This window comes from Lemur catta, chromosome 1 (assembly GCF_020740605.2).
Source record: "Lemur catta isolate mLemCat1 chromosome 1, mLemCat1.pri, whole genome shotgun sequence".
Taxonomy (NCBI): Eukaryota; Metazoa; Chordata; class Mammalia; order Primates; family Lemuridae; genus Lemur; species Lemur catta.
In genome coordinates this window covers 203,255,263-203,281,981 of record NC_059128.1, presented here as the reverse complement: position 1 = coordinate 203,281,981, position 26,719 = coordinate 203,255,263, and the positions used below count along the sequence as shown (strand labels likewise).

The 26,719-nt window shown below is 36.2% G+C and overlaps 1 protein-coding gene across 9 annotated transcripts in view; it reads left to right on the top strand.

The window, feature by feature from the left end:
* Window positions 1-26,719, top strand: part of TBL1XR1 (TBL1X receptor 1) — a 167,544-nt gene that overhangs the window by 61,002 nt on the left and 79,823 nt on the right. For 6 of the 9 annotated variants that reach the window (XM_045539706.1, XM_045539701.1, XM_045539702.1 and 3 more), the window contains one exon: window positions 25,318-25,391. The gene's annotated coding sequence lies outside the window, so the exon portion shown is untranslated. Of the gene's footprint in view, window positions 1-21,177; window positions 21,214-21,756; window positions 22,609-23,986; window positions 24,131-24,677; window positions 24,755-25,317; window positions 25,392-26,719 lie in introns of those variants that run through there. The other 3 variants (XM_045539703.1, XM_045539704.1, XM_045539698.1) reach the window with 3 other exon arrangements.

Below are 26,719 nucleotides of genomic sequence, written 5' to 3'. Positions count from 1 at the left end.
AAGAAGGAGGATGTGTAAAGTCATATTGGGACTTATTTCTGGAGGAGATAGGCTGTGGAAGGCAAGAAAGAGATTGACTTCTAGCACAATTTTTCAATGAAGGGTTTTATTTTTAAACTTTTATTATGGAAAGTTTGAAAATATATAAAAGAATAGCATAATGAATTCTCATATTTTGTTGCTTAGTTTCAACAGTTAACACGTTGAATTTAGTTGTCGTATTTCTTTAGTCTTTAATCTGACATAGTTCCTTAGCCGTTTTTGTCTCATGACTTTGACAGTTTTGAAGAATGTTCCTTAGTTTATGTTTGTTTCCTCAGGATCAAGTTCAGATTATGTTAACTATGATTTTAAAGGAATGTAAAGGATGGCAATGGAAAATGACAAAAGACATCATAGGTTATAATGGAAAGAATTCTGGACTAAGATTCAGGGGTCCTGAATTCTAGTTCTTAGAAAAGAATTTCAGTATACACTGTATTTAAAGAGCATAGACATTGGAGGTAGTGATGTAGTTTTAAATCTCAGCCCTTTTCAGGTATATTGTGAATAATTATATAAATTTAATTGTGAATAATTGTATAAACTTAAGCAAATTGGTTAGTATCTTAGGGCTATTTGTAAAATGTGACTAATAAATTCCTGCCTTTTCAAGTTGTTGTGAATAAATGAGATAACACATACAAAGTACAAAGATGTTATATACTATGCGATAGTGATTAAATATAGTAAATTTGGAAAAAGGGAAATCACTAAGTTTTAGAATTGTCAAAAAAGTTTGAGGGGAGAAGATTGTACTTAATCTGTGATTTTTAAGGATGAGTTGAATTTGGATAAAATATTTAAGTATGGGGAATCCACTGGAAAATTTTAAGTGTGTGTGGGGGGGATATGGCCCGATTAGTGTGGGAAATTTTAGAGTGAGAAGGTTAGAACAACAGGTAACCTTGGAGTATGAGTTTGGAATTCTGGATTGTAGTCAAGCCTTTGCCATTAGATATTGTATGATTTTGAATAAGTTATTTAAACCACCTAGACCTTGTTTTCCACATTATAAAATGACTGGTATATTACCAGCATTCTTCAGGGAAGAGAAACATCACTGACAGGACAGACGAGTAAGAAAGCCTTTAGCTGGAAGCTATTCCACTGGTTCTTGAAAAAATGGGCAAGCTCAAGATTGGAGAGGAAAAGGAAAAGCTGTTAGAAGAAGAATACTGAATTAAAAAGGCACAATTGGAAATAAACCTACTGTATTGCAGATTAGGGAGGGATGCATGTTGGAAAGTAATGAGGAATTAAGGTTATTCTGTGTTCTGTAAGCAGGATCTTTATAGTTATGTATGACATTTAGAATTGGTATAGTAGGAATGTGGCCCCCTAAGTTATTTAAATAAAGGTTGATGAGATAACCTGTTGGAGTATAGATAATTTATTTTCTATAGCATTTTGGGATGCATGGCTTTTAGACAGTTTGCTTTGGGAGCTCAAGGGCTTTCTGTTAGAGAGGAGGATATCTCAACTCTCTTCTCCCTGAAATTTGATGTAACAAATACCAAGGTTTAGTGGAAGGAAAGGGCAGTGAAAGCACTGTAACAAAATGACTTTGTAGAAAATGAGTACGGTTGAAATACATTGAAATACAGGCCTAAGGATTCTTTGGAATATTTCTGTATGTCAAGTGTTGATTCTAGAGCTTCTGGAGAACCAACCATCCAAGTATGGCAGTTGATCTTGGAAGAACAATAAATGGTCATAGAAGTATGAACTAAAATGATCTGCAAAATTAGTAACCAGTAGTGTTGCTTAGACCAGGATCTGGATCAATAGTGTATCATGATGTAGGGAATGACTATTGTCTCTTTGGCAAATTTCAACAATTCTGTCATGGGGCAGTTGCTGAAACAGATTCCAGGAACAAAGTTAATTGGGTAGAATGTAAATATGCTGCAGTTTCTTTTCTATTAAAACTTGTTTATCCAGGTTTTTTTTTTTTATGAGTGAATACTTTCAATAAATCCCATTTTTCTTAAGTTATTATCTAGAATTACTATCTGGTATTTGCAGTCAGTACACCTGAATGGTTGCAGTACTAAAACATAAGTACCTCTTTGTTTATTTATTTTTTTAAATAAAGGTCCAGTTTGAGAAACAGAAAATAAGATACTTCCCATATATTATAATGTACTCATTTTGTTTGTCCTCCTCCGCTAGAATATAAACTTCAAGGAGTTTTCTTTTTTTTTTTAACTTCTGTCCTTAGCATCTGAAATGATGCCTGACAAATAGTAGGTACTCAATAAATATAATAGTTATTAAATGAATGAAAAGCTATGGTATTTTACAGCAATTAAGCCTAATAAATAACAGCATTCACAAATGGATTCTCTGTCTTCCTAAAGTCTTTCTTCTTATTCCCTTCTTTTATGGACTTTTTTTGATCACTGAAAGGTAAGTATAACAAAAGCTACATTTCAATTTTCTCTAAGATTCTAGTCATGCCATTGGATAAAAATACTGTGATCAGATTTTTAGTCTTAATGAGAAAGGATCTCATTAAGTCATTTTGAGTCATTAAAATAAATGTTAAAGATACCCAATGATGGGGGTATGCAAAGAACATGTAGTTAATGTTTTATAGTTAATGTTTATTGTTTGTGTAAAAGAAGTTTATTTCTTGGCCCTGAGTGATTTGGAAAACCAGAAATTTCAGTACCTTTCTCTCCCCTTAATACCATGGAAGTAATGAATGCATATACTAAAATGAAAAAAAAAAAAAAAGGAAAAAAAAGACTTTTAGCCCTATCTGGTTGTTAGGAAACAGCCAATGTTAAGAACTTGTGTTTTAGTTCTTTTGGTGGTTGCCATTATGTTTGTTTATGTTTTTCTTGATGTGTATTAGCTTTAAACATTATTTATTGTCTCCCTTTAACTTTTAAATGAATATTCTTGATAATATCTTAGTGAAATACTTGTTTTTTATAATGCCTGAGGATAGAAAATTGTTGTAGGTTGACATAAAACATGAGAATGCAGTAAGAGCTATGTTTATTGGGTAGGAGAAATACTGGGGAGCAAATGGATAATTAGCAGTAGGATCATCCTATATGTTATACTTTGAACAAAAATCTGATATTTCTCTGTAACCTCCTTTTGTGGACTTTCACCTCAGTCTAGGAATATAGATCTGAGTAGGATTAGACTCAGTTAGGTTATTCTCTATTCAGAGAATTCCTTAGAGACTTGGAGTTTAAAGTAATTCTAGAAGTATATTTTTGCATATATAGTATGGTTATAACTAGGCTGTTGTCTCTGTTGGAATGTAAAATCCTTGGTGACAATGCTTGGTTCTTAAATAGGCTCTTAATAAATGAATAAATGAATTTTCAAGAACACATTAGAGACTTTGAAGAGATTAAGTGGTTTTGAAAGAACACTATTGGATCTGGACCTCTATATTAATCTGGAATGGAACTAATTTCTTACAGAGTGTGGGTTAGGTAGGGTAGTCATTGCTTGACCATTCACAGTGGATAAAATAGCAAGTGAGGAAGAAAAGAAAGAAACCCACAATTCATTTATATTATTAAAAGATCTATAAAAAGCCATTGGCTCCAGACTCCTGGTTTGTAATTCCTTACTACCTTGCACCCTTTGAAAAAGAGCAAATTGATGAGATCAGAATGTTCAGTGGTTCTTGGTTGACAGTCACCTTATTCCTTCCCATTAAAACTATTCTGCTCTTCAATACCACTTCTCTGATCTTTGAAAGAAATAGCGGGTTTTACTTAATATTTCTCCCAATCAGTGACATGAATATAAAGTGGGATTTATTGAAGCTCCAATTGGGATTTGCTGACTTTTTCCAAATTAGAAAATTAGTCACTGTATTGGTGGAATTCAAAGTTAGACTGAATCAAACTATTAACATCTTTATTACTGTACCAGAGAAGATGCACTTGAATAGAATTTGTAGGGCACATTAGATTACCCTGGGTAGCAAACATTTGGGACAACTGAGAGCTTACACTGCCTATAAGGAACTACCATGGATGGGAAACTGCCAGTTATTTCCTATTAATGTTTTAAAATTATGTTGATGTTACATCTAGAAGGGAAATAATTTTAGACTGCAGGTAGTTAGCAATCTACATGATTTTCAAAACCAAAATAAAGGTACTATTTTAAAATACTGTATAATTATGGGGAAGACTTAATGGAAGGCTTATTCAATTTGCCCATTATTTGCCATCACTGAAAATATCCTTCCAGGAATTCAGTGTTGCTGTTCTAGGCAATAGTTTCATTGCTTCTTGACTATTATTTGGAGGACAGGGAACAGGAATAATAATATGAGACTGATGTTTGTTTAAATAATGGTTGATTAATCCAATACCCATTATAGATGTTTGGTTGTGATATTAATTAAAAATGGATATCACTTCTTAGAGGCCATAATCTTGACCCACTCTGGCTTCCCATTTCAATAATCCTCTTTCCCCCTTCTCTTTTATTTTATATCTAATATTTAATCCAGAAGCGATAATCCATTTTTGGAATGCTGAAATGTTTAGAAATAGTCACATTTTTGCTTTTGTAAAATAAACTGCATTATGTTCATAAGCACACAAAGTAAAGCATTCTAGATATTCAGATTAGGTGTATTGATAGCGTATTTCAGCAACTCTGTGGTTTTAGTAAAAGACAGCTCATTGTTTCTCATCACATACAAAATCTTGGAAAAATAATTATAGCTGCCATTTAAGTGCTTTTTATATCCCAAGTGCTATTACAAGCTTGGCATGCATTATCTTACTCAGTTAACATAACAACACCCCTCTGAGAGACTATACCATTTCTATCCTTATTTTAACAGATGAAGAGGTTTAGAGAGGTTAAATAATCAGCCTATTGTTTCATCCTTAGTGAGTGATAGTCACAGTATTTTTGCATTTCTATTCTAGTTCTATGAGTAGTTTTCTCTACTTTATTTCGTAGAATTTGTTAAAGAACATACGAATCTGTGAAATGGAAGCCAGTATAGATATTATTGAATAAATAAATACACTAATATAATTGAGTAATTGTAAAAAAAAATAGACATTTTGTTTGACATTGTGTATTTTGTAAGGCTTGCAAACGATACGGCCTGGCATTAAATGAACGTGCAAAGGAATCCTAACCACTGGACCACAGGATCCCTGGGGTCAGAAACTGGATGAAGGGAATCCCAGCTTATTCTGAGTTGTCTGATTTCCTGGAGTATTCTGTCCAGTTTCCCATCATTTTACTTAGCTATAAAGCAGTGAAGGAAAAATAGCAAACCTTAAACCTTCCTCAGTAAACTGGAGACTATTGATATTTCTTTCTCTTTTTTGTAGTTCGCCTTTGCCTTTCCAGTTTCTCAACTCCAACCTTAAGTAATCAACAGGATCAAAATCAAACCATGTACTCTATAAGAGCAAAACTTAGGGAAATGCCTTTTAAGAGCAAAGATTATGTTTTTAAATTTTTATACCTGCTTTTGTAACAGAGCAGCGTTGCATTAAAATGCTTTTAAAATGTTTTACCAAGATGTAGTTGATAGTTGTGAGAATGTGTTTCGGTAACACAGTATTTCATAGTGAAATGTGGTCGTTAATAATTGGTCATAGTTCTCATTCTTTACCTTTGGAACAAAGATTATACTTACAGTATTTTGAATTTCATATATGGTTTGCTTTAGGCTAACATTTATCTTTTTTTTTTTTTTTTTGAGACAGAGTCTCACTTTGTTGCCCGGGCTAGAGTGAGTGCCGTGGCGTCAGCCTAGCTCACAGCAACCTCAAACTCCTGGGCTTAAGCTATCCTCCTGCCTCAGCCTCCCCAGTAGCTGGGACTACAGGCATGCGCCACCATGTCCAGCTAATTTTTTCTATATATATTTTTAGTTGGCCAGATAATTTATTTCTATTTTTAGTAGAGACGGGGGTCTTGCTCAGGCTGGTCTTGAACTCCTGACCTCGAGCGATCCACGCACCTAGGCCTCCCAGAGGGCTAGGATTACAGGCGTGAGCCACCGCGCGGCCACATTTATCTTAATTCTTCCTGAATTTGATTTTGTAGGGGAGTGAAAAACAGCCCAACAATTTTATTGTCATTGATTTTATAGTGCCTGTAGAAATATGATCTTTATTTTAACCAATACTACTTTTGGGGAGGGAGGGGCACATTTTAACATGTTCTCTAGGCATTCAAGTTGTAAAGCTGAATAAGGCATCTTTTAAGATATGTACCTTCCGGTGAAGGGACACAGGCACATAAAATGAACATCCATAATTGGTAGTAAAGCTTAGGTGGGGTGTGGGTGATATAAAATTTAGCCAGAGGATACAGCATATCTAAAGTCACTACAGTATGAGGAATTTGGGGAACTAAAAACATACATGTGAAGTAGCAACCTAGAAATAGAAAGTAATTGTGTTTGGTGATTGATGAGTTATAGGAAATGAGGGAGGAAAAAAGCCATATTTCTAGTTTAGCTTAATGGGAGAATGGAGCCATATGCAGGTATGAAAGGAGGAATAAGTTTGGAGTGGCAGATGAATTAAATTCATATGTAATAAGTTTGAAATGCTTTTGGGGACACCCAGAGAGGGGAGAATGATGTCCAATTGGCTTTAAGTAACTAAAAACACTATTTTAAACAAATCGTGAGGCAGGAAGGTGCTGGTTTTTGTTTCGTTTTGATTTGTTTTAATTCCATTGTCCTTAGTGTGTTACATTTCATCAGGTTTATTGCCTTGGTGGAAAAGTGGCTACTGCTCATGAGGCACAGTGTTTAAGCAGGAAGAAATGCTGCATCTGTTCTGTTTTCAGGAAAGCAAAATCTCTCTCTCTCCCTCCTTCCTTCCTACATGGATCCTACGCCAGAACTGTTAACTACAAGAATGGTTAGGAAAGCAAGAATTTATCTGGTCATGTTGCTTCTTTGAACAAAATTGGAATTATGTTAGCAAGGAGGCCGAAGTCATCTGAACAGTTGTTATTTAAGTGAATAGCTAATTAAACAGTGCCTCAACAAAGAAAATCCACTAATGCTCTTTTGATTCAAAACTAAAAAAATTAAAATTGGAATTTTTAGATATCAAGTGATGTTTAATTATAAATTTGGGGATGCATTAAAAATAATTTGGGTTTTAGACCCAAGGTTGCAGGGGAAGGACAGTGAGGAGTGTGGACGGTATGATTGAAGGAGAGGGTCATGTAGGCAGCATAGAGATATTTAGGAATATGAGTTGATGAAATTTAAAAAAAAAGAATTGACAAAATTTCATGACTGATGTTGGAGACAAAGGAGACAGAAAAGAATCAGGAATGACTTTCAGGCATTTGGGTTGGGTAATGAATATTACATAGTAAGCAGCACTACTGCAGAAAAGACTATTGTGCTTTTGTGTCTTCCAATACTTTTTGGTAAACTTCCAAAAGGAGGAGGAATATACATTTTAAAATCCCAGTCTCTCTTATGAATACTGATTGTGTAAATTAAGTAAATTTGACCTCTCATCAGATGAAGGCCTTGATTTCTATATGCATCGTCACTTTTTAAACAGTTAAATCCCCATGGTAGTTCAAGGACTTACTAGTTTTATGTAACACTCAAGGTCAAAAGTATTTATTTGGAAACTGGTTTGGGGTGGGCGATAAGAAAAAAAAAAATACTATTTATTGGTCAGTGGACTTACACCGTCCTTTGGATGTCCGAGAGTCTTACTGTATTGACTCCATGCTACTGGGACAATAAGAAAATGTAAATACAGATTTTCTTTTCGTCAGTAAAGTGATAACTATTATTTAAAAATTAAAAAAAAAAACAGCAACTTTTTAAGGTGGGTATGGTGGCTTACACCTATAATCCTAGCAGTTTGGGAGGCAGGAGGATCACTTGAGGCCAAGAGCTCTAAAGCAGCCTGGGCAACATAGTGAGACCTCCTCTGTACAAAAAATAGAAAAATTAGCCTGGTGTGGTGGCATGTGCCTGTAGTCCCACCTATTTCGGAGGCTGAGGCGGGAGGATCGCTTGAGCCCTGCAGTTTGAGGTTGCAGTGAGCTTTGATGATGCCACTGTACTCCAGCCAGGGCAACAGAATGAGACCCTGTCTCAAAAAATAAACAGAACTTTTTAATTTTTTAAAATTGACAGATATATACTATGTTTTTATCACATGCAGCGATGACGTTCTAAAGTAGATATACTTTGCAGAATGGTTAGAGCTAGCTAATTGTCAAATGCATTACCTCACATAGCTATCGTTTTTTGGGAAAGAACAGGTAACATCCACTCTCTTTACATCTTTCAAGAATATGAGATATCGTTATTAACTCTAGTCACCTTGCTGTGCAATAGATCTCTTGAAACTTGCTCTTCCTGTTGCATCATGATTAGGTATGTTTTGACCAACATTCCTCCCCCCTTACTGTCCCAGCCTCTGGTAACCACCATTCTATCTCAACTTCTGTATGATCAGCTTTTTAAGATTCCACATATGATTGTGATGATGTGGTATTTGTTTTTCTGTGCCTGGCATATTTCACTTAACATAATGTCCTCCAGGCTCTTCCATGTTGTCAAAAATGGAAGGGTTTTGTTCTTTTTTATGGCTGAATGGTATTCCATTGTGTATAATACTGCATGTTCTTTATCTGTTCATCCGCTGGTGGACACGTAGGTTGATACCTTGGTTATTGTAAATAATGCTGCAGTAGACGTAGAAGTGCAGACATCTTTCTGACATACTGATTTCACTTTCTTTAGATATATACCCAGTAGTGGGATTGCTGAGTTATATGGTAGTTCTGTTTTTAATTATTTGAGGAAACCTCACACTATTTTCCGTAATGCCCGTACTAATTTATATTCCCACCAATAGTGCATAAGCATTCCTTCCTTTTTCTCTACATCCTTGTCAGTGCTTATTGTCTTTTGTCTTTTTGATAATGTCCGTTTTAACTGGGGTGAGATGGTATCTCACTGTGGTTTTGACTTGCATTTCCCTGATGATTAGAGATGTTGAGCATTCTTTTATAAACTGGATGTATGTTGAGGATTTCTGTCCATTTTTGAATTTTTTTTAATTTTTTTGCTAGTTAAGTTTGTGTTCGTTATACATTTTGGATATTAACCCCTGGTTAGATGTATAATTTGGAAATATTTTCTCTGGTTCTGTAGGTTTTTTTTCACTTTATTGTTTCCTTTGCTGTGCAGAAGATTTTTAGTTTGATTTAATCCCAATTTGACTGTTTTTGTGTTTTGTGCTTTTGAGGTCTTATCTAACAAATCCTTGCCCAGACCAATGTCATAAAGCGTTTCCCCTGTGTTTTCTTCTAGAAGTTTAATAGTCTTGGTTTTTACATTTCAGTCTCTAATCTGTTTCTGAGTTAATTTTTGTATAGGGTGAGAGATAAGGGTCTCATTTCATTCTTCTGCATAGGAATATCCAGTTTTCCCAGCACCATTTATTGAAGATACTATCTTTTCTCTATTGTGTGATCTTGGCATCTTTGTCAAAAATTACTTGTCTGGTGGTCTGGAGCTTGCTGTCACAGTGGCCCACTGGGGTTCCCTAGGGACCGTTTCCCCGAGGCACTGGTGAGCAGGAACCCTCTGTGGCCATGCGCTGGTGCTGGGCTCTGATCTGTCCTTGCAAGTGGTTTGAGGGATGTCCCTGGCATCCTCGGAGTGGAGAAAGGCCGGCCGTGACGAAGACACCTTGTTGGGAGCCACCGGCATGCACCGTGGGATGGTTTGCTTGCCTCATGCCTGTCTTGGGGTGTGTATGGGAGTTTCCTGAAACTTGTGGGCCCTGTGACCTTGAGGGCTGGACTGCCTGTGTGTCCATGGGTGCTCTGTTCCTGGAGGGGCTTCCTCGCAGGGGGCACATCCCAGCAACCTCAGGGGCCGCTTGTGTGTGAGTGATTCTGTGCAAGTATTGTGTGTGTGTGTTGTTTGTGCGTGGTGTCTGGTGGGAGGAATGTGTCTTGTGTTGTGTGCCAGAGCTGGGCTTCTTTCTAGTCATCTTGCCCTCTGCTTGGCCCATCTGTGTTTCCGTTTGGGCTGTGTGGCCAGGTGAAATCTGTTGTCCTCATGGTTCCTGTTTGGGTTTGTCAAGGCCTAGGTGAGTTGGGGGGCTGCCTCAGACCGGTGGCGTAGGATTAACCTCAGCACCATGAGGGCTTACTTTTCCCAATGTAAGAGGACCACAACACAGTTGATGACAGAAACCTCAGGAAAAATTAGTAGGCTGTAAATGTGTGGATTTGTTTTTGGGCTCTCTGTTCTGTTCATATGGTATTTGTTTTTATGCCAGTACCACAGTGTTTTCATTATTATAACTTTGGTAGTATATTTTGAGGTCAGGTAGTGTGATACTACCATCTTTGTGTTTTTTGCTCAGGATGGCTTTGACTGCGATCTTTTGGGGTTCCATATGAATTTTAGGGTTATTTTTTCTATTTCTGTGAAGAATGTCATTGGTATTTTGATAGGACCAGTAAAAATTTTTTGGCTGTCATGTTGGAATAAGTAAATGTTTTCTGGGTAACAAAGCCTTTGAAAAGAGACTCGGGAGACCTAGAGGAGAGTGGTTAAGACTTTAAGATCTGATATCTAATGTCCACTTACTGTGCCTCATTTTCAGCTCTGTGATCTTGGTCTAGGAACTTCTTTCAGCCTCAGTTAACTTGTTTTTGAAACAGGGACAATAATAACTGCTGTACAAAATTGTCTGAGATTTACATGATACTGGGTGTACAAACAATGCCAAGGTTAGTATTCATTTTGTCACCTTTACTGAGAAGATATAACCTCTTTGGGCCTCAATCTCTTTATGCATAAAACAAAGGGGATTAAACTAGATGGCTTCTCTTTAACTTTTTTTTAAACTTCTTATCGTCAAAACAGGTTTTCTATGCTATTTATAAGATATTTTTAGTTTGTTGGTTTGGTTTTATATCTGTGTTGCCTTATTTCTCAAAAGAAAGAAATTTCCTTTTTTTTTTGAGGGCCTGGTTTTCTGTGAGCCTGGTTCTCATTTTTTAAAAAGCTTCAAATACTCAGAGGTCAACCCAGTAAAACCCCATCTTTGCTTATAGTGAGTCAGTCCCATAGAAGCTGAAGTTGCAGGCCTGAGAGCGCGGGCACCCTAGGAGCAGACCTGGGATGAGGACCTAGGTGCTTTGTGAGTAAAGGGTTCCCTAAACTCTTTCTCCTTCTGTGGACAAATAACCTTCGTTTAATGTTTAGCTCTGATTCATTTGAAACCTAAAGGTGGAATGTCAGTGATATTACCAGCCTGCATGGGGAATGTCGTGGTGATCCCTGACACGCGAACTGCATCTGGAGTGGGAGTGAATGCATGGTGGGAAGCTGTGGTGCATTCCTACATTACCAGCCTCAGAGTGGAGGTTTTTCCAGTTTCTTGGTGATCATCAGGAGAAAAGAATTTCAGGATGCACCACATAAGCCAAGCAAGTGACGGTTTTTATTAAAAGCAAAAGTACACTCTCAGGAGAGAGAGAGAGCAGGCAGGCTTGAAAGAGAGCAGCTGCATCGGGAGGAAGTGATTTTTTGGTCTTTTGAAGTGTTACTAATTGAGGGGAGGACTATTCATGGTTAAGGGGTTGGCTTTTACTAAGAATTTGGGTAGTAATTCCTAGAATTGGGTTCCCTCCCATTTTCATACTTTAAATGGTTTTTTCGGAACTGTCATGGTGATTTCAAGGGCTGAGAAATTTTAAAACCACCGTGTAAATGATATTATAATTAAACAAAGTTCATGTAAGGTGACAGAGGTACTTGACAAGCCGGCTGATGTTGGTTCTTGCCTGTGAATATCAGCCCCTGCAGTTAGCTTCTGCCTGAGGGTTGTTTACTTTGGTGCCTGCACCCACTCTTCAATCCCTTGCAACTGGTCTCAGCTCCTGTCTCTTAGTCTCCTACTCTAACAATTATAACTGAGCATTTCTTTTGATGGGTTGGGTTCCCTGGAAGCTATGTCCTTGAGACACTTATGATACTGGTTCCTCAGTGGAGCCTGGGGTTTCTAAGCCAGGGTAGCTCTGCACCATCTGTGTGTTCTTGCCCCCTTGCCTCCCAGACAGTGACATGGTGATGGTGATGGTGATGGTAGGTAGGGAGAGGTGTGAAGACAGTAGCTCCTGGATTGCATGTCCTGTATGTCCTGGTCTGATACCACCCTGCTATATCCTTTTCTGTCCTATACTCAGTAAACAGATACCAGTTGTGGCCTACTTAGGTTTTGTGAATTCTTCTAGTTGAGTCTGTGTTGTCAGAGTAGTTCTTTTCAACCGATTGATTAGCTTTGATATGAGATTAAGGGGTCAGTGAAAAATCATACACAACAGATTTTTATCCTCTGTGGGAAAGATATTTTCCTCTTCTGGATCTCATCTGGAAGAGAAGTATTCTGGCTATTTCCTTTCTTAGGTGGAGGAGGTAGGATTTTGTTGTCACACTTCCCTCCCTCCCAGAATATCCTTCCCTTTCTCCATTAAGCTCTGACCACTTCTGCTTCCCATCTCATTTAATACTTATTGGAATCCAGAATTGTGTTTTAGGTATGATAGTAAGCACAAGTTATAGACATACTTGCATTTATTACTGGGAATTTATAATTGAAGGTATTGAAAAAATTCAGGCAGTCTGTTTATAGTTCTGGTGGTGTATGTTTTCATAAGCTAGTCTCCCTTGCCGCCTCTTTATTTTTCTTCTACCAAAGAATATTGAACACAATGGGGAAAAACCCCACAAAAACAAAACCAAGACCAGAGTTTCTTAAGCATTTTAAGAAGTTTTGGCTATGTTCACATTTGTGTTTTGTTATTTTTACCTAGTAAGGTATTTTGAAGTAGTGATGGTAGGTATGTAGTACCAGACACACTATAAGGATTTGCTGAATATTTAAAAATTTAGTCTGCTGTCTAAACTGTAGTAGGGCTGAGGTGATTAGATATTCTCTTTCAGTGACATTTTTCTGTTTTCAGTACATGTGTCTTAGAAAAAGTTTGAAGCTCTTTGGCATTAACTTTGTTAAGAATCCCTGTATGAAAAATAATTTGAACAAACTCTGGCCAAAAATTATGGGTTTTTGTGATTTAGCATATCTTCTCTTTAGCATTTGGTAACTTTTATGATGGCCTCCATAATATTATAATGCTAAATATTTAAATAAACTAGTTAACTTACAATGCCCAGTATCTCTCCTAGAAATTGTAGCTTTATAATATATGGGAGATATAAGGCAAGAATAGATATTGCAGAGAAAAAATTAGAGTAATTGAAACATAAGTAATCTATTTCTTGAATATGGGTGTTCTAGATATGGCTTCTGACAATAAACTGACAACACCAAGGTAAGGCACATTTTCATACATGATTACCGGTGTGCAGAAAGTATAACATATAACAGCTTCCTGAAAATCTTGCCATCTCCTAACTGAAATACAAATTGGCTCTGGCTCTGGCCATCCTACTTAATATTGCATGCCTTTCCTCCCTCAACTTCTGAATCCTTTTGCCCTGCTTGGACTTTTTCTTTTTTCGTAGCATTTATTACCTTCTAACAATACTCTTAATTCCAAATTCTGCTAGAATTTAAATTCTGAGGGCAGAGATCTTTGTTTTATTTACTGATGTATATTAGCAAGTTTTATTCCAGTGTTGGTAAATTAGTATGTGACTTAATGTAAAGGATTAACTTTTAATGTTAACAATCTCTTGTGTTTTCTTCCTTTTTCCTCTCTTTCTCCCCATTTTGTTGTATATTGCAGGGTAAATCTTATGGTCATTTAAAAAAACACAACCAGGGTCTGGGCATGGTGGCTCATGCCTATAATCCTGACAGTTTGGGAGGCCAAGGTGAAAGTATCACTTGAGGCCAGGAGTTTGAGACCAGGCTAGCCTACAGCGAGACCCTGTCTCTCTGAAAAATAAAATTAGCTGGTCATGCTAGTGCACAACTGCAGTCCCACCTACTTGAGAGGCTGAGGCAGGAAGATCGCTTGAGCCCAGGAGTTTGAGGTTGCAGTGAGCTATGATGTTGCCACTGTACTCTAACCTGGACAACAGAGTGAGACCCTGTCTCAAAAAAACCCACAAAACACAACCAACCTGCGATTTAACTGTGAGATAAACATAGGCTTCAAATTACATTTCTTCCTGTTCTCTTGGAGACTCTGGGTTTTTTCATAGTTAGTATTTTCTCGAGTAAGTACATCATTGGTAATGGAGAGAGTTCGTTTGCAGTGTGCAAATCCTTTGTTGTTGATGGAATCTTTGGTTGCTTTGATGTTAATATGTTCAGTTCGAGAATTGGGAAAAGATAAAACCATTGAGTTTTAAATGTAATTCTGTCTGCAGATGGTTTTATGAATTTGTTTTTTAAATATAATTACAAATACACAATTACTGTTTCTTTCTCATTATTTACCTATGAATTAGATTATGATTTAGGATTGTTAGAAAAGGTGAAAAGAAAACATGTTTGACAATAGCATTTTTGTTGATTTTTGGTGTCCAGATGTCCTTACTGTATCAGAAAGCTAAAATACAGGCTCAGTTTCTCTTAGTTTTAAAAATAGGCATAACATTTCTTCTCACTCATTACTTTGTTCTCACTCACTACGTGGTGAACATTAACTAGTGTTGGCAAAACTTACGGCCAGTGTTTTCTCTTGCTTCCATTTGCTCTGGTCCAGAGGATGCATTGCCAGGACCATTCTATGGTCTTCACTGTGGTCTTCATTTATTCCTATGTCTTCACTGTTTTGTTTCATTATTTGTATTTTTAAAAATACTTCCCTTTAATATTTTTTAAATCTTATGGAAGGTTATAATTCAGATAGTTTTTTTTTGGTAAGACCAAATTTTTTGGTTGTGTTTTAAAACTATGCTATTTTTAACCTTTTTGTGCCCTTTAAAACTGTCCAAGCAGGGGTGTGCATAGTGGCTTATACCTGTAGTCTTAGCCCTCTGGCTGGGGTGGGAGGATCCCTTGAGGCCAGGAGTTTGAGACTAGCTGGGGCAACAAAGTGAGACTTCATCTGTATCAAAAACAAAACAAAACAAAAACCCAACTGTATAAACAGTTATAATTGGGTGATATTTATTAGTGTTAATTCTGTGTGAAAACATCTTAAGGGATTCAGTAGGATTTTAAATCATAGTTATTTTCTTTGCAATAAGCCAGACTTTTATGTTCATGCTTGATACCAAGCTATCTAATATACTATCTCTACAGAGTATAGGATTATATTACATAATATCCTCATTTTACAGATGAGGACATCGAGGACTTGCTTATGATTATATGGATATTACGTGAAAGAGCTGAGTTTTTAAACAGAAAGACCAGAAAGCCCTTGTTCTTTCCATGCTACCCCCACTATCTTTTAGGTTTCTGAAGATGGCAGAGGAATACTGATGTTTTAATACTCTTAGCTTTGTTATATATAGTGCCACATAAGATGCTATGTTGGAATGTCTTAGAAAATTTCCTCTTCATAGGATGGTTATATATTTTTAGTGTGCAACGTTTGAATAATAATTATTTATTTGATTAAAAAAATTTTTTTTGCCTCATTTAACCTACAAGCTTTATGGTCCATCTTGGATCTGTAGAATTTTGCATGATTCTGGGAATTGCTTCAGGGTCAACAGACCATATGATCTGTGGGCCATATCTGCTCTGTTCCCTTTTTTGTTTTGTTTTTCTTTTTGCATAAAGTTTTATTTGAAACAGTAATGTCCATTCATTTATGTATTATTTGTGGCTGCTTTGCTCTATAATGGCAGAATTGAGTAATTGTGACAGAAACTAAATGGCCTGCAAAACCAAAGTACTTAATTTCTGGTATAGCTTGCCATCCCCTAGACCACTACATGCCAGTGGTTGAAAGGAAGATGGAGTAGTTGTAGTGTTCATGTAGTCTCAGTCAGTGCTTTACTATCATAATTCAGGTGGTGGCAAGGAGAGGAGTAGTTTTTTGTATTGAAGTAGATAGACATTAATAGAGGAACTTAAAAAAAGATAGTCTCCTTTCTTTCATGACCCCTGGATATCTTTCTGTGTGTGTGACCCTGGTTGTATCCTGAATGGATCAGGCAGATAATACAGTTTGTGTTTGATGATTTAGTTGGGTCGTTTTAAATTTGACAAAAAGTAAACTGAAAGCAATTTGGCAAACCAACATCAGATGAGAGTTTGGCATTCTCTAGAATTAAGAATATGTCATTTTTTTAAAAAAAATCATATACAAACCTTATTTTTTCCTTTTTCCTTTTTTTTTTTTTTGTAATTGAGACAGAGTCTTGCTTTGTCACCCAGGCTAGAGTGCAGTAGAGTGGTGTCATCATAGCTCACAGCAACCTCAAACTCCCTGGCTTGAGTGATCCTCCTGCCTCAGCCTCCCGAGTAGCAGGAACTATAAGTGTGCACCATCGTGTCTGGCTATTTTTTTCTATTTTTAGTAGAGATGGAGTCTTACTCTTGCTCAGACTGGTCTTGAACTCCTGACCTCAAGTGAACCTCCCACCTCGGCCTCCTAGAGTGTTAGGATTACAGGCCTACGCCACCAGGCTTGTCCCTTAAACCTGATTTTTTAAAAGAGTATTTCTGACAACTAGTTTGATTGGAACATGGCAGTTAAATGAACAATTTGTTTAAATTTACTGAAGGCAAAGCATTTGCTGATACTGTCTAGATTATATCAACTTTTAAGATACAAAGTCAAAGCAACCCATTTTTAAGGTTTTTTTCCATGTGAAAATTTGTAAGTAAATAGTTTTAAGAAAGACAAAAGAGTGATACTTTGAATTCTGGAGTAGTAGATAAATAGAAATGCAGCATTTCAAAATTCTGGACCTAACACCTAATTTAAATATCTTTTTTTCTTTGTGTCCAAAGCACTTGAGAATAATTTTCACTTTAGTAATTATTTGCTGACATATTCATTGTTTTTAAAAGTTAAGAGGCCTGTGTCATTCTATTACAAAGTAAAAGACTTCAGTTTTGAATGTGTTTGAGGGACTCTGCTTCAGTAAGAGGGTGTTCATTGTCACTGTGAAGGTTACATTAGTCAGGATGACTACCATGTTTTGGGCACACTCCAAATCTGTTGTAGTTTAAAAGGTTTATCAACAATGAAATTTCTTCATTATGTTAACTTACAAAAGACGTAATAAAACTGGACTCTGTAGTCTTAGTAGCACCCAGGACAGCAGAATACGAATGGGCAGTTTGCATCTTACACAGAAGTACACAACTAGGGAGAAGTGGGCACTGAAAGCCAGGCCATGCTCTGTTGGCCAGGTTGTTTCCCTGGTATGGGATTGTGACTTCTCCAGAGGAAGGACCCTTTTAAAATTTATTTATATTATTTAGCAAATAATTACATCTGAATCCTATGCCAGGCACTGTTTAATGCTTTATAAATGTTAAGTTATTTTACTCTAACTTAATTTACAGATGAAAAAAATCAAGGCACTGAGTGGTTGAGTAACTTGTTAGATCCTCTAGCTACTGAACATCAGAGCCAGGTAGTCAAACCAAAGATGTGTGGCTCCACAGTTTAGGCTCTTTCCGCCTTATACTGTGTGGCTTCTCTTTTCTAATTTGTCTTGCTAGAGTCTCATTTGAACAAAGGTATCACAGAGGTCCGTGCTGGTCCTGGTAGCACGCTTGAATGTTGAATTAAAAGGGGACAGGGCACACATACAACCAACCGCATATCATGTGCCTAGGTGCCCGCTGTATAACTTCCTTGGTGAATCATATATCCAGATTTTGTTTGAACATTGCCATTGATTTGTGTGGTGGTTTTCCATTATATTGAGTAGAAAAAAAATACCTTTCTATAACTTCTACCTACTACTTAAAATTTTATCACACATAACTGAGGCTCATTTGGTGTTTGTGTGTCTCTTTATATAAATGTAAATATCAGCATTGCTCCTCCTTTGCCCCCTTTTATGCACTTTTTCTGCTAACTCCTCTGTCCTGTAGTCTTTCTTGATTTCTTTCTGTTTATGGTGTCTTTATTATTATTATTGTCTTTCCGTTTCTAATTCATGTTTGGGGAAACGGATTGAGTTTATCTTCTGTTTCTCATCATTAATCTCAAAATCAGATTAATAAAACATTTAATTCTTGATACAATATACTTCCCCCTCTAGGTCTGAGCACTCCTTATTTTACACTCTGATGTTTGAAAGACGTGCTCCTCACCTTCCCCCAGAAGATTAATAATTAGAATCTGACTGACAAAATTTCCCATCTTGCCCTTTCTTTCACATAGGCCAGTGGTTTTCAACTCTCACTGAAATCACCTGGGAGAGCATTTAAATGCAAGTGATGTGTAGGTCTTACCCTAGACCAATTAAATCTAAGTTAAGGACCCACTGTGTCTTCGTTAGGTACTGGAAAGGTACTTCTCTGTAGGGCAGAGTTAATCAAAGACCTGTTCTCATTTCTCATTTCTACTGGAAACATACTATGCAGCTGAATGATTTTTGTATTGTAGCCAATTAGCCATTCAGATTCTTGGTATCTTGAATCAAATATTCGGCTGGTAGGAAGAGAAATCCAGTAAGATCTCGGAATTGTGTCAGTTTTGTCTCCTAACTTAAGTGCCAGTGTATCGGCCTGTGAGGTCTTAGGCAACGAAGTTTGTTTTGTTCCATCCCATTATTTTGTAGATCCTTGTGCTGTCCCTCCTGCCCTCTGCCACCCTTCTGCTTATGTCTTTCACCCATACTACTTTAACAAAAATAAGGCTGGGGGTGGTTAGCAGCTATCAACTTTGTGTTAACAAGAAAACAGTGTCAGATCGGTCTAAATCACACCATTAATTCAGTAACTTTTTGTGTGTGTGAAAAAAGAAATCAGTTATATTTACACACCAGTGGTGTTTTCACATTTTTAAATAAAGAATAACTGACAATCACGTATTTTTGTCCATATATTTTTGTGTCAGTGTTCTTTAGTATCAACTAAAGTTTGAGTTTAAGCTTTTTTCAGTGTTCACATTCTCTCATTGAAAGTTAGTGAACTGGAAGCTTTTCATGGGTAGATGTTAGTGTCTAAATAATACATTTGATTTATAATAGTACTTGAAACTGTTCAAACTTTTAATTTTAAAACTCTATGGCCTAGTGTAAGAGAGGTTGTGTTATTGTCTGTAATTGCATTACTTGCTCTGTAACTGACAACTTTTCAAATACTTGACAGTTTTTTTGTTTTATTCTTATAAAATAGTTCATTTTTTATATAAATTTAATATAAAATTCAACTACATGCTACCAATGAAACCAAGTCAACTGAGGTAGTAATTGGATTATTAGACACCAATGCATGTTTAAATTGTTCTTTATATGGGTAAGTGGTCTTGAGACTAGCTTATTTTTAGAAAATTTAGATCATAATATACAACTTTTTATTTTTTTTAAGCTAGTCAAATTACAATATACAACTTTTTAATCCTTCTTCCCCAAGTTACTTAAATAACAATGAGAAGTGAAAATAATAGTGATGGCAAAGCTGTGTTTGGTCTAACTGGGAGTCTGATCTCAGGATCACTTTGCTTAAGATATATCTCTGGTGTCAGAGCTCCTTCCCCTTTCTACCTGTCTTACCTTCTGGTTGTCTAGAACATTACTTGTCTGTGTGTAATTCTGTGGAAAGTGAAGATGGGGCAAGGGAAATGGGGGATATAATGTGTTAGAGCAGCGCTCTCCAACCTTTTTGACACCAGGGACCGATTTCTGGAAGACAATTTTTCCGCGGACTGGGGTGGAGGGGATGGGAGGGGATGGTTTTGAGATGATTCAAGCACCCTACATTTATTGTGCTGTCAAACCACTTTGCTAATGATAATCTCTATTTGCAGCTGCTCTCCAGTGCTAGCATCACCACCTCAGCTCCACCTCAGATGATCAGGCATTAGGTTCTCATAAGGAGGGCGCAACTTAGATTCCTTGCACGTGCAGTTTACAGTAGGGTTCGTGTTCCTATGAGAATCTAATGCTGATCTGACAGGAGATGGAGCTTATGCGGTGATGTGAGGCCTGGGGGTTGGGGACCGTAGTGTTAGAAGCTTTGGGAGAGAGAGAGAGAGAGAGAGAGATGTGATATATGTATATATACACACACACATACACACACACACAATGGGGATTGTCAGGTTGAAGAAAGCAACTGATAAATTCTTTTTTGTAAAATGGATTGAGAAGGTTCAGTTGAAACTCTTTGACTTACAAATTTTTTTTTTTTTTAATTTCAGCTCATCATGGGGGTACATAAGTTTAGGTCATATACATTGTCCATGTCCCGCCCATCCCCCCGAGTCAGAGTCCCAAGCGCGTCCGTTCTCATTCTCCAGACAGTGCGCCTGGCACTCATCATGTAGTCATACCTCCATCCCCTCGCCCCCCCCCCCGACTTACAAATTATATGTATTTTTAATTGTTCTGTTCAGAGGTAGTACTATTTATTTATTTTATTTTTAATCACGTGCTAAGCAATTTAATTTGAACTTTATCTGTGACTTTTCCCCAGAAGTTCATTTAATTAAAGTCTTTCTGAAGAGCATCAATTCTGGTAGGATTCTTGTATTTTTCCCTTAAGCTGTGGGATGACTTTCCCAGATGCTTCAGATTAAAAAAAATTCATTTTTAACTTCTGTTTCTTAAGGATACCAAATATACTTTCTTGAACTTGTTACTCACCACTAGGTTCTAGATTAGATTATGTTGCTACCTTAAGTAATAAGTAAATTTTTATTGTGTTTATACTTTTTCCTAGGGAAAAGGACCTATAATGTCTTTTAGCTTTTCAAAGCGGTCTGTACATTTAAATAAATAAATTTATTTCTGGGTAGTTTTTTATTTGTTTGTTTGGAGACAGTCTTGCTTTGTTGCCTGGGCTAGAGTACAAAGGCATCATCATAGCTCACTGTAGCCTCAAACTCCTGGGCTCAAGCAATTTTCTTGCCTCAACCTCTCAAGGAGCTAGGACTACAGGTGTGTGCCACCACACCCACTAATTTTTCTTATTTTTTGTAGAGAGAAGGTCTTGCTGTGTTGCCCAGGCTGGTTTTGAACTGCTGGATTCAAGTGATCCTCCCACCTCAGCCTCCCAAAGTGCTAGGATTACAGGCGTGAGTTACATTCCTAGACCAGGGTAGTATTTTTGAAGATCAGTTAAAATACATTGTTTTACTGTTCTGTAGGATTTTTGCATTTTTCAAAAAAAAAAAAAAACAAACTTAATTATGTGTAGGTAGCAGATCTTAGAAGACATCTGTTGAGCCAACAGTATCTTCTATGCTGTAAGTCTGTTCTAAAATTAATACTTCATTTATTTGAGATAAAATGTTCTCATATATAGATTTTAGAGGCAACGCCTCCTGTTTAGAGACAAAAAGAAAGTCCGTAAATGTTTATTTTATTACAAGAAGTAAAGCAAATGGATTTAGTTGATGTAGGTAGTACACAACGTAGTTGATAGTTCATATGCTAATTTTATAATGCAATTGATATGTGCTCTCATTTTTGGCTAATGGCAGAAGAACAATTTATTGTTCTTTATTGGCCACCTCCTAGAAGTGGTACTAAAATTCTTGGTATAACCAGGCTCTCCTAAGCATTTTCAAAGTAACAGTTCACTGTTAAGTTCTTCTTTATTAGTAGGATTTATTTGTGCTGTAATTCAGTCTCTACTGTGTTTTATTTTCAGATATGTATGTATCCATTCCTGTGCATATAGATAATATAACATTTTATCAACAATACATCTTAAGAACTGTTAGTATGTTCAAGGCACTATTAGTGGGGGACAGCAGGGTGATCACATTGTCTCCGGTCCCTGGAAGTCTGATAGGGGAGGGATGATAAAAGAATAAGGCACTACACAGGTGTGGAATGGGAGATGTGGTTAAGGGAGGGTCATATTTCTGTCTTTGGATAGTGAGGTGGTTAATCAAGAGAAGAGGCTGATCTGGGCTGAACTTTGAAGAAAGGGGGGATGAGCTAGGTTTGTGGGTAGAACCGTAGTGAGAAGGACATATCTGAGGAATGAGCCATGTCATGGCAGCCGAAGAGTATGGAGAACAGAGAGACACAGTGATCTGCTATGGTGAGAGCAGAGGATGTTGAGTAGGTGAGAATAGAAAGGCTGATGTATAGGATATACATGATCTTGTATTTTGGACAATTTGAATTATTTTAATACAAATAGTTTTAATATGTTGCCAAGTCATTTTAAATGCACCTTAAATTTTTTGTAACTTCCATGTAAAGAGTGTAACTGTATCTCTTAAGATTCATATATTCATTTTAATTATGTGGTATGCTTTATAAATTGTACAATGACTAGGACATAGGTAAGCAAAATTGACTTGGAAGATGTCTAAGATATTATAGAAACCAAAATATGGCCCTGCCTGTGTTTCTAGAAATTCCTGTTTTTCAGATTGAATTGTGTGTGCAAATGGCCGTATCTGTTGGTATACCATTTTTCATGTATTTCTTCATCCTTCAAATCCTAGAATCACGTATGTGTTAACCATTTAGTTACTTATTAAATCACTATTGTGGTCTTTCCCCTATATTCTAATAGGAAAAGCTAAATGAATGAATGAATGAAGACACAGGTAGGGAAAAGATAATTAGTGAAAACTGAGATTTGATATATCTGTGAGGGTGATGAGAGGAAGACTCATCACAGAAAAGTAAGAAAAAAAGAACCAGGGAGAGGAGGAAAACTAGAATGATCTAATTTAGTATTCTCCAAAGGTAGGTGTGTGTGAGTTTGTGTGTGCTGTATGTGTACATGTGGGTGAAAACTAGTATCTATTGGGGTTTGGTGCCCTATGAGTCTATTTTTATGTTCATTTTAGATTAAAAAATTAAATTTTTCTAATATTTAATACATGGGTTCAAATTTGTACCCTAATTTTGTTATAATGGTCAGAGAAACATGTATAACGTGGTACGTAATGCTATTTGGAGTGGGGCTCCGCAGAGCACCAGTGGCACTTATTAATGCATTCTTTTCATTTCCTGTGATTGCCGTGTATTTCAGCTTAAGTTTACTTGTCTCAGTCCATGTTCTGTTGCTGTAATAGAATACCACAGACTGGGTAATTTATAAAGAAAAGAAATTTATTTCTTATGGTCTGGAGGCTGGGAGTCCAAGATCAAGAGGCTGCAGGTGAGGGCTGCCTTACTGTGTCATAACATGATAGGAGGCATCACATGGTGAGAGGGCAAGCGTGAGCCAGCGCAGGTCTTTTCCCTTCTTACAAAGCCACCAGTCCCATCATGGAGCTGGTCACCTTATCTAATTTTAATTATCTCCCAAAGGCTCCACCTTCAAGTACCATCAACATATGAATTTGCTGATTAAGTTTCTAGAAAGCACATGAAATTTGGGGACACATTTAAACCATAGGACTTGTTTACTTGTGTTTGATCATATAGATTGATGAATTTTATTATCTAGTTTTAACCAAACCTCACAAAAATTGTCTAAAGACTTAAAGATTCTTTCATAGAAACTGCTTATAGAAATAAGAATAAAAAACAAGAAAATGGCAGCGCTGATACATACAAAACTAGAATGAACTCTTCGCTTGCTATGATCTAATTATTTTAGAAGATGTCTGAAAAAAATTAGAGATTATCAAGAAAGGTGTTTGAAATATAGGCACATATATTCACTATTGGTACTGATGAGCTCTGCTCTAAAAGTAAATTGTGCCTTAAGATATTAGTTAATGATGGTGTAAAACCATCATGATTAAGAAGACATTAAGAATCTAGAATGTATAAACAAAAAATATTGTAGCATTGTAAATAAATATTTTTCTTTTACTTATGCTTTGAAAATAAACATAATTTAGTAGCATATGTTAATTATTTATAAATAAATTGAATGCCTGTATATCAAAACTTTTCTCCGATAAAGGTACTCAGCTGATTTCTGGATAAAAAGCAGCCTGGTATGATTTTAGCTGAAAAATTCGTGAAAACTTTACATGAAAATAATTGATGTTCATAACAAGTGACTCTGAGGTAAATAGAACCTAGAGGTATCTAGTTTTTGTTTGGACTGAGTCATGATGTCTAAGAACATTTCACTAGTAGGTGATAGGAAGGACCTACCAACTAGCTCACAATTGTCTCATGACAAAAAATCTTAGGGCTCACTCCCACATTGTGTCTTGAAGCACCAGAAGTTGGTGGGATTTCATGAGTTGGTGTAACCATCTATGTAATTTCAATTAGTGTGTGGTGTGCTTAATAAATGTTATTTTAATTTCTAGATCTCTTTATGATTTAACTACTTGAAAGTTACATAGTAGCACTAAAGTTATTTATGGCTATGGAGTCAGCAATCAGGGCAAACGAGTATTCCAGTCAACTGAAGATAAAGCAAAGAGGGGAGCAGACTTCAAGGGATTGAAGTATTGTTGCAGTTATTCAGTGTATTTGCTTAGTTATCTTTTTAGTGTTTACTTACTTAATTTACCTCTTTGGTGGGAGCTAAACCTCCCATATGTTGTAGCAAACACTCCTTTCTGAGGCATTATAACTTGATTTTTCCTTGCCACTTTTATAGAAAGTTGTACTCCACTTGAGCACATCCTGGAACCCACACTGGTCGACATTCCACCTAAGAATCTCCGCTGACTTGGTGTATGAAACATAATTTTCACATTTACACAAAAGGTTCATGAAATGTACTATGTTGTGATTTATCGATTGAGAAAATTGGGTAAACGCTATAAAATGTAAACCCTAAGGAGACTGAGGATTAATAAGTTTTGATTATATTTGTTTCAAAACCAACAATATGTTTGTCTTTATTATAACACAGAATAGATAGAACGCAAGTTCACAGCATTCTTTGTGGCTCATGATCATGGATTTTGAACATAACTGTACTGGACTCTAATGCAGTAATGCTTGCATGAGTTAAGTTGAATGGTGTTGGAGCACACTGTGTAGAGATTCATCTCTTTGAATCTCATTATGTTCACTGTGTTAAAACTTCCTTAGGAATGTTTTAAAGAGCTGACACATATTAAGCACTCAAAAGTTGCTGCTGTTGTTTATGATAGCAATTGATTGGGGGGAGAAGGATATTCTTTGGTGGAGACCTTAAAGAATATTTCAAACATGTAAACTTTGATATGGAAAATCTTTTAAACTGAATTTGTTTTAGGGCATATTGAATACTTTACTTTCCTTTTTCTCAGCATCAGCAACAGCAACTTGTGATTGGCTGTACCGGATACTCAGTTGCACATCCCACGTCAATGCACTGCCAATGGTAAGACTCCCTCCAACTCCCGATGTCAGAATGGTTTAATCGCTGTTTATTGTTCTCCTGTTTTTTAGAGTATTTTGAGAATTTTGAAAGTTTCTCACAATTTGACAAAACACGTGTGTTCCCAACCAAAGTAAATGTTTTAAAAACTATATGTTATAATTTTTGAATATTTAGGAAAAAAACTACTTTGAAGTTTTTTTTTTCTCTGTAGTTTCTAAAACCTCTTAGCTGTGCTCATCAGGAGGAAAAGTATTGTTACATAGTGATGAGTGGTCTTGTGTTTTGTCAAATGAACTATATTTTGTGAATAGAATTTTCTTGTTTTTAAAAAACTCAACAGTGACAGAAATAGCTCTTCTGTTTTTGTTCGTCTACTAAAATAGATGGTTTTTGAGTATTGCATTTATCCTAATATGTTTAGTTAATGGGCAGTTAAATGGCTAAAATTCTACCTGTTTTTAGTTAATGAATAATTTTAAGGAGAGACATTTTTATTTAAAGAGACCTTTTTAAGAAGCCTTTCACTGTGGAATATAAATGTGAACCATGTCATATTGCAGAAAGACGACCGGACTCTAAGAGCTGGGATTTGCTTTATTTCCTGAATATGCTAGGAATCTTTGATGACTTTTGGCAATTACTCTTATAAAAATTTGGTGATGGAATTGGACTAAATTTCTAAGGTTTATTGTAGCCATAGGCTAAGTGATCTCATCGCTGTCAACTAAAATTCAGAATGATTCTCTCTTACAAAGAGTAATTTTTTACCTAAATAGTATTGTTATGTATATTGGGGATCAATAAATAGCAATAGAATGATTTTTGACATTTTTAGAATTAATTACTTAATAATATGTTCCATTTAAAAATATTTTCATAGTATATTACTAAAATTTTTAATTATTTTTACTTAATCAAATTTTAGTTTTAAATGTTAAATCAGGGAGCTGTAGAAACTGATTAAGGTTTATAGAATTTGGTGAGAAAGGATAGATGTTATCAGTCTGAAATAAAAATTATTGAAAGTTAATAAGGACCAGAATAAATAGGTAAGATATTTGTAAAAATATTTCCCAGGAAATGATTCATATTAAAGATGGACTTATCAGTAGGTTGATAAGAGGAGGATTTCCTTTGTCTAAACTATCTTCTGAATTTTTATTGGGGGGAAAAATTGACCTCCTCCTTTCCCTTGTCTCCTTCTTTATCTGCTTCCTCCCCTTCCTCCTCATCCTTTTCCCTTTCCTGTCCTCCCCCTCCTTTCTTCTCTCTGTCTCTCTCTCTCAGCAGTTGGTAGAGTGAAGAAAATAAGATTTTTTTCCCCCAGC